Raw genomic sequence first — 8,614 nt, forward strand, 5'->3', positions numbered from 1 at the left:
TAATGACATAAATAAAAGGCACCACAGTACCCAGACTAACAGTGCAGGCTCTGAAGCTAGACTGTTGGGTTTACATCCCAGCTCTTCCACTTACTGGGTATGTGACATTGAGCAAGTGACTTATCCTATTTCTGCCTCACCTTCCTCTTTTTGAAATGGTTATCTTAAGAGTACTATCTCATAGGATTGCTGTAAGGATGAAAAGAGTTAATATATGTAAAATGCCCATTAAGTGTTGATATTACCAAGAATCTAGGTTCTTTCTGGATTTTTGTTTGTTTTTCTGTTCTGCCATCCTTAGCGTGTTAACTTTATCCTCAGTCCTGAGACTGCATGGCCACAAGATAGCTGCTGTAACTCTAGGCATCACATCCAATAAGACCAGAGATAGAAGAGACTAACTAGTCTTCTCTGTTTTTTTCTTAAGAACAGAAAGCCTTTCCAGGAAGTCCCAAATGGACCTTACTTATATTCCACTAACTAGAAAATGGGTTACCCTACACTAGTCTGTAAAATACAGGAGAATGAAAGTACCATACTTGGCTTCTTAGACCAATCAGATTTATCCATAAGCTAAAACCACTTACTCTCTGGATAGGCTGTGGCTGGTGGCTCAGTGGATAGAGCATCTGCCTAGCATATGGATGTCCTGGGTTTGATTCCCAGTCAGGGCACACAAGAGAAGCAACCATCTACTTCTCCACCCCTTTTCTCCCTCTTCTCCGCAGCCAGTGGATTGATTGGTTCAAGCAGGCACTGAGGATAGCTTGGATGGTCTGAGCATAGCAGCCTAGGTACTAAGAATAACTTGGTATTTGAGTATCAGCCCTAAACAGGGTTGCCGGGTAGATCCCAGTCAGGGCACATGTGGGATTCTGCCTCACTATCTCCCCTCCTCTCACCTAAAAAAAAAAAAGAAAGAAAGAAAAAAAAAAAAAAAGAAAGAAAGAAAGAAAAAGAAACCAAACAAAATCAGTTCTTTTAATAAGGAAGCAAGAAATGAATATGAGGTAGACAACCAAAATGTCTACCATACATCACATAAGAAAAATGGGCAAACCATATATACCAGCAATCCATGAGAGAAGAAATACAAATGGTAAATAAATGTGAAAAATGTTGACCCTGGCCGGTTGGCTCAGTGGTAGAGCATCGGCCTGGCGTGCAGGAATCCCGGGTTCAATTCCCGGCCGGGCACAAAGGAGAAGCGCCCATCTGCTTCTCCACCCTTCCCCCTCTCCTTCCTCTCTGTGTCTCTCTCTTCCCCTCCCGCAGCCAAGGCTCCATTGGAGCAAAGTTGGCCCGGGCACCGAGGATGGCTCTGTGGCCTCTGCCTAAGGCGCTAGAATGGCTCTGGTTGCAACAGAGCAACACCCCAGATGGGCAGAGCATCGCCCCCTGGTGGGCATGCCGGGTGGATCCCGGTCGGGTGCATGCAGGAGTCTGTCTGACTGCCTCCCCGTTTCCAACTTCAGAAAAATACAAAAAAAAAAAAGTGAAAAATGTTCCTCGTGATTAATGATAAATGCAAATTAAAACTAATTAAATCAATTTGGCAATGATGATTAGAATAAGAATCACCTCCAATAGCAAAAAATATATAAGGTGTGTAGGAATAAGACTGACATAAGATGTATAGGCCTATATAAAGAAAACTATAAATTTTTCTGAACATATTAAAGAACACCTAAATAAACAATGGATTTGTAAGATCTATTTATATATATATTAAAGATAGCAACTGTTTGAGTACAATTTGTGTTGCAATATTAGTATTTTTAGAAATATTGCCAAATTCTTATATATTGCTGTGTGATTGTACATTGAAAGACCTTCAGTAGGACAATTTGTTTTTTTTTTTGTTTTTTTTTTCATTTTTCTGAAGCTGGAAACAGGGAGAGACAGTCAGACAGACTCCCGCATGCGCCCGACCGGGATCCACCCGGCACACCCACCAGGGGCGGTGCTCTGCCCCCCAGGGGGCGATGCTCTGCCCATCCTGGGCGTCGCCATATTGCGACCAGAGCCACTCTAGCGCCTGAGGCAGAGGCCACAGAGCCATCCCCAGCGCCCGGGCCATCTTTGCTCCAATGGAGCCTCGGCTGCGGGAGGGGAAGAGAGAGACAGAGAGGAAAGCGCGGCGGAGGGGTGGAGAAGCAAATGGGCGCTTCTCCTGTGTGCCCTGGCCGGGAATCGAACCCGGGTCCTCCGCACGCTAGGCCGACGCTCTACCGCTGAGCCAACCGACCAGGGCCAGACAATTTGGAAAAACCTAGCAAAGACTTTAAAATGTGCATTCATAATCTTTAAACCAGTATGCCCATGTCTAGAAATTTATCCTAAGGAAATAATCAGAAATAGATACAAAGGTTTATCTGCAATAGTATTTTTACTTTATTATTTATAACATAAATATTTCTAAATATTCAAAATTAAGAAATTATAATACAACCATACAATAGAATATCATGTTTAGGAGAATAATGACAGGAAATGTTTAATGATAACGAGAATTGTTGATGACATATTAGATTTCAAAAGCAAGTTGTATACAGTCACTCTGGAAAATAGTTTGACAGTCCCTTTAAAAACTAAAAATGGATTTTTAATACAACCCAGCAATTGCCCTCTTGGTCATTTATCCCATAGAAGTGAGCACTTAGATCCAAATAGGAATTTGTACCTGAATGTTCATAGCAGCTTTATTCATAATAGCCCCAAACTGGAAATCACCCAAATATCCTCCAATTGGTTAATTTTTAAAGAAATGGTGGTACATCCGTCCATACCACTGAATATGGCTCAGCAACAAATAGGAACAGCGTCGGCCTAGCGTGCGGAGGACCCGGGTTCGATTCCCGGCCAGGGCACACAGGAGAAGCGCCCATTTGCTTCTCCACCCCTCCGCTGGGCTTTCCTCTCTGTCTCTTTCTTCCCCTCCCGCAGCCAAGGCTCCATTGGAGCAAAGAAGGCTCGGGCGCTGGGGATGGCTCTGTGGCCTCTGCCTCAGGCGCTAGAGTGGCTCTGGTCGCAACATGGGGACGCCCAGGATGGGCAGAGCATCGCCCCCTGGTGGGCAGAGCGTCGCCCCTGGTGGGCGTGCCGGGTGGATCCCGGTCAGGCGCATGCGGGAGTCTGTCTGACTGTCTCTCCCTGTTTCCAGCTTCAGAAAAATGAAAGGAAAAAAAAAATAGGAACAAATTACTGATATGTGCAACAACTTAGATGAACGTCAAGGAAATTACTCTGAGTGAAAAATGCCACTCTCAAAAGTGTATGTACTACGTAATTCCATTTATGTGACCTTCTTTAAATAGCATAATTTAGAGATAAAGAACCGATTAGTGGTTGCCAGGGTTTAGGGATGAGTAGGGGCCATAAGATGGGTGTGGTTATAAAGTAATGACATAAACTAATGTCACCCCAATAAATGCTATAAAAAAGTTTTTAGAAATAGTACGGCTAAGTCTCTTAACTGTGGTGATGATTATGCAAGGCTACACATGATAAACTTGGATTGAACTGCAAAGACACACATACGTGCAAGTATACGTAATAAAATCTAAATAAGCTCTCTGGGTTGTACCAATGTCAATATCTCGGTTTCATTATTGTACTATAGTTGCATAAGATGTTATCATTGGAGGACGCAGAGGGAAGGGTGCATGGGACCTTGGTGTACATTCCTTTCAACTTCCTGTTTATGATTATTTCAAAATAAATCGTCAAACAAAAACTTCATAAGCCAGGATTTCTAAAATAAAAACATCTATTTAAAAGAAAATTATAAAATATTATATTATATTTCTCTAGCTATAATTGTTAAATGACTCAGTGCTAAAATAGACAGTAAAAGAGACTTTGTTTAAAGTCTGCAATTTTTCAAAATAGGGTGCAAAAATAATACATTTAGTGGGATCTCAACTTCATTTAAAATATTTATATGTTATATATATTATATATAAATATATATACATATGCTCTCATGTATTTATAGACATGTAGTATATCATAACTATATATACTGTATCTACATATATCTCCATATCTATCTATCTAGGTATGGGTGGGCGGGTAGATGTGTACGTGTATAAATAAGATATATCTCTAGGTAGTGGGATTGCAGGTTTATTGGAGACTCCTAATTGCCTCAAAAGTCATTCTTCTATAGTAATAGAGTTTTAACTGGGCACATAGCCACCCAGAATAAAGATATTTCTGTCTCCTCAGCAGGTAGATGTGTACATGTGACTATATTCTTACCAAGGGGCTGGCGTGCAAGTGTTGTGTTGCTGCTTCTAAGAACCTTCCCTAGGAAATGGCCGGCATGAATCCGTGGCCTCTTTCCCTCTTTCCCTTTGCTCTGCCAGCTTAGATGGAGAGGATGCAAGTCACACTGCGGGCTGTGGTGAGCTGGAAGCAGTAGGACTCCTACTCCTCCTCCTGAGGTCTCTGAGGGTTGGAACTCTTATACCAGCCTGGACACTCAGACTTCATATAGCTGCAAGCAAAAGGAACCTCAGACAAGGGTTACGTGTAAGCCACTGTTACCTTGGGGTCTCCATCCCTTGCAGTCACACCCTACCCTAACAAATACAAGAGAGATTTTTATTTTCATTTGTGTGCTGTTCTGTGTTTTCCAAAATATCTACAATAAACACGTTCCATTTTTAATCAAAAGGAAATGTTATTTGTAAGAAAGAAGAAAAATAAGAAATCTTGCCACAGATCCATTCTCTCAAACCAGGAGCATGACTTTGTTAATTTTCCCACCATGTCCTAATTTCAAGCGTTCTGGATGTTATCAGCATAATTATCAAATCATAGTTTCCAAACTTAATTTGGAGAATAAGGTGCTTATGATGATAATCCTCAACTGGGGGAAGGAAGACCTACGGAAATATTTGTGCCTTTCTCCTCCTGCGCTAAGAATCTCCTTTAAGGCCATCGGATCACTTCCTTTTCCTGAAGGGCTTTGACTCAACCCTTGGGCATGTGCATACACTACTGTTTTTATCCTTCTCTGATTGTTTTGGTGGACAAGTCATGTCTCTACGCAACCTGAGAACAAGTGCTATTGTAGTGGACACCTGTTGTTTTTGTCTGTCCTGAACACCCCCCTTTCCTTTGGGAACTGCCCCTCCTCATCCCATGTCATTCAGGTGGAATTGTCAATCCCAAGGCCTCCTGATGCCTCAAGAAGCCCCTAGCCACAGGGGGAGCACACCACTCAGGTCTGATCACTCTCCCCACTTCCAAGCTGATTGGCTGTGTAAAGCCATTCAGTCCTTCCCTGTGATTTGCTATAGAGACCCCGGAAGAACACAGGTTTCTGTCCTTGAGATTATCTGGCGTAAGGAGGTTGATTTGGAACTATCAGTGGCCAGCTTTCTGGCCTCATGGAGAAAGTTTGTCTGCAGAAGGAAGTCAGACAACCCCTCCAGGAGAAACAGAGCAAATAAGTTGAATGCTTGAAATGAGCTGATGATGTAAGCCCTTAGATTTAGTCAGGCCTGAAGATAGAGCTACCCTTGGATTTTTCAACAAATTCCCCTTTGGCTTAACTTTGTGAGTTGCTAGAGCCTTGATTTAAGCTTCTCTTCCTAGAAGCCCAACCCTATTTTCAGACCAAGTAGGAGTTCATTATTATTTAATTGATTCTGCTGGATTAAAAGCTAATCTTGGTCTATATGTGGATTTATATTTTTGTGGAATCTGTCTCTGTTCTTGAGATTCCCTGCCACTTGAATATAGTCAATGGCTAGGAATTTGGAGGGAAATTCTAATGACAGATATAGGTAGTAGTACAGAACGTGTGATTAGAAACAAAACACTACCCTATTATTATTAGAGTTGTAGGTTAACAGTTGTTCTTTTTTTTTTTTTTTTTTTGTATTTTTCTGAAGCTGGAAACGGGGAGAGACAGTCAGACAGATTCCCGCATGCGCCCGACCGGGATCCATCCGGCACACCCACCAGGGGCGATGCTCTGCCCACCAGGGGGCGATGCTCTGCCCCTCCGGGGCGTCGCTCTGTTGCGACCAGAGCCACTCTAGCGCCTGGGGCAGAGGCCAAGGAGCCATCCCCAGCGCCCAGGCCATCTTTGCTCCAATGGAGCCTCGCTGCGGGAGGGGAAGAGAGAAACAGAGAGGAAGGAGAGGGGGAGGGGTGGAGAAGCAGATGGGCGCTTCTCCTGTGTGCCCTGGCTGGGAATCGAACCCAGGACTTCTACACGCCAGGCCGACGCTCTACCACTGAGCCAACCGGCCAGGGCCTAACAGTTGTTCTTTATAGACCAACATATTCAATATGTCACGAATATTTAGAGCATCTTCATACCAAGCACCATATTTTGCTTATTGGTAAACAGCCCCTGTACTAGGGGAAACTCATCCCTTACACTTAGGGTATTTTGCCTTTTAGTTAAAGACTTTCATATTTCTTATCCCTTTTGCTGTCTAGTGAAGTTGGCTGATTCTGGTCAAGAGATCCATTATTCCGCAATTATCATCCTAAGTGATAATTGATCAAATACATGGGTAGACAAAAACAAATAGTCTGTGATTTTGAAATTTAAAAAAATGTGGAAACCAGGGGCCCACTGGCCAGTTATCCTCCTGGCTACGGTGGCAGCCTAGTTGAACATTAAGCTGCTGAAAATTTGGGTTTGGAAGGCATATGGATCTCAGTTCAGATCTTAGGTCTACCCCTCCCAACAGTGACATTTGAAATATGGTAGTGATGTCAAAGATTTAGAGACATTGCACTTCTATTGACTTTTAAAGAAGTGGGTCTGGATACCCATTACATAATTGAGAGCATTTATTTAAATATCCATAAAAGGTGATTTGGGGGTAGCTGATAAGGATCTAGTTGTAACTTTGAAGACTAAGTAATCAGGAGAAAAATAAAGCCAGCTTTTATTTCCATAACTCCTCTCTTTCAAGAATGAATAGGTTATTGTAACTACCTGAGAGCCTTCAGAACAGCAGCAGACTTTGCATGATGGGATGGCCCAGTCAGGAAGCCTCTGCTCTGGGTTCAGCCTGGGAGGCAACCAGCTTACCACCACTCTTGGTGTGAAGGTGACACAGCGCCTTGGCTGCAGACAGAGGCAGCCAGAGGCTCCCGAAGGCCCCAGGCTCACCCCTCCCACCTGCTTTCTTCCTTCCCTGTCATCATTCCTGTTTCTGGTTTGATGCCTGTGGCCAGGAACATCCCTAACAACAGTTATCATCTAACTTCAGAGTGTAGTTTGATGAACTGGTTCCTGACCAGGGTGGAAAGCCAGGGAGGGTGCCTTCTCAAGCATGCTGTCTACATGGTGCATAACGTAGTGAGTGAGGAAAAGCTAAGAATTGGGATCAGAATTGTCTTTCAAATATCAGCTAATTTCATTCTTTGGAGCTTGAATAAGAATCACAGTGTCCTCCAATGAGTGAGCACCAACATCTAAAAACCTTCCAAAACTCTACAGGGTTAATATTAAGGTCTTTTGTTTACAGCGAAGGAAGCTGAGGATCAGAGACGTTAAGTGACATGCATCGTCCTATAGCGAGTGGGGCAGAGCTTAGGTTCTAACTCAAGTACGTATGTCTGTCTCCAGAGGCCTCCACAGTGCCTCCTAATTCCGCGGCATCCACACCCTTCGTGTTAGAGTGGGAAGATTGGCCTTTAGGGGTCAAACAGGGGCCAGGCTTCCACGAGTCTAAGATTCATGATCTCTTCAAGATCTTGGGCTATAATCTCAGTGGCCCTACCTGTCTCTGAGTAAAGGGGCAGTGGATGGGACTAGAGCTGATGCTCAGAACGCTGAGTGGCGGGCCCTGGAGCTGTGCCTGTGGTGCTAGGATGCCTAGCACACGCCTGACTGGGGGGTGGGCAGGGTGGACAGGGAAGGCCCTGCTGGGTTCTGAAGCAGTGCTGCCAGCCCCTTTCCCGGGAAGGGAAGTCTGCACAAACCGCTCAGGGCTCCAAGGCCCTACCCTGGGTTGGATGGCTCTGCGGACCCGTGACCAGGCGCACCCCGTGGGAAAGCCTTGGCCCTGGCCTGCCTGGGAGCCATGAGGTGCTGCCTCCTGCCCACGGCTTGGCTGGGCAGGTTCCCAAGTGGCTTGGACTCCTCCCTCTTTACCCCTCTCCCCCCCACAAATTCCCCAGGGAGTCAAGGAGGCCACTGGCAAAGCTGGCCCTCAGTGCCCCAGTCCTTCCCAAGCCCTTCTCAGCAGACCATGAAGCCAGGTTTCCCCAGGAGAACCGGAGGAGGCCCTCCAACCTCCCGAGAGCACCCCTGTTCCTAGGCATGTCTAGGGCTGGCAGGCCCCATCTCCACTCCTTCCCCTGCACGCGGAGGCTCCCCTCTGGGCGGCAGTCACTGGGCTTTGGGTATGGTTTGTTGTTTTTGCAGCTGGGCTGGGGCGGAGCAGCAGCGGAAGGCGTCTCCGTCCTGGGCACTGACCATCTGAGAAAGCCCTGAGCCCGAATTCCCACTAGGACTAAGGCAACCCCTTCGAGTTAGTGCCTGTCCTGTTCCTGGGGAGAGGCCCCTGGGTCAGGCCCAGAGTGTGGAGAGAAGGCAGAGAAAGAGGCCAGCGATGGGGAGAACAAGAGCTGA

This window comes from Saccopteryx bilineata, chromosome 4 (genome assembly GCF_036850765.1).
Source record: "Saccopteryx bilineata isolate mSacBil1 chromosome 4, mSacBil1_pri_phased_curated, whole genome shotgun sequence".
NCBI lineage: Eukaryota > Metazoa > Chordata > Mammalia > Chiroptera > Emballonuridae > Saccopteryx > Saccopteryx bilineata.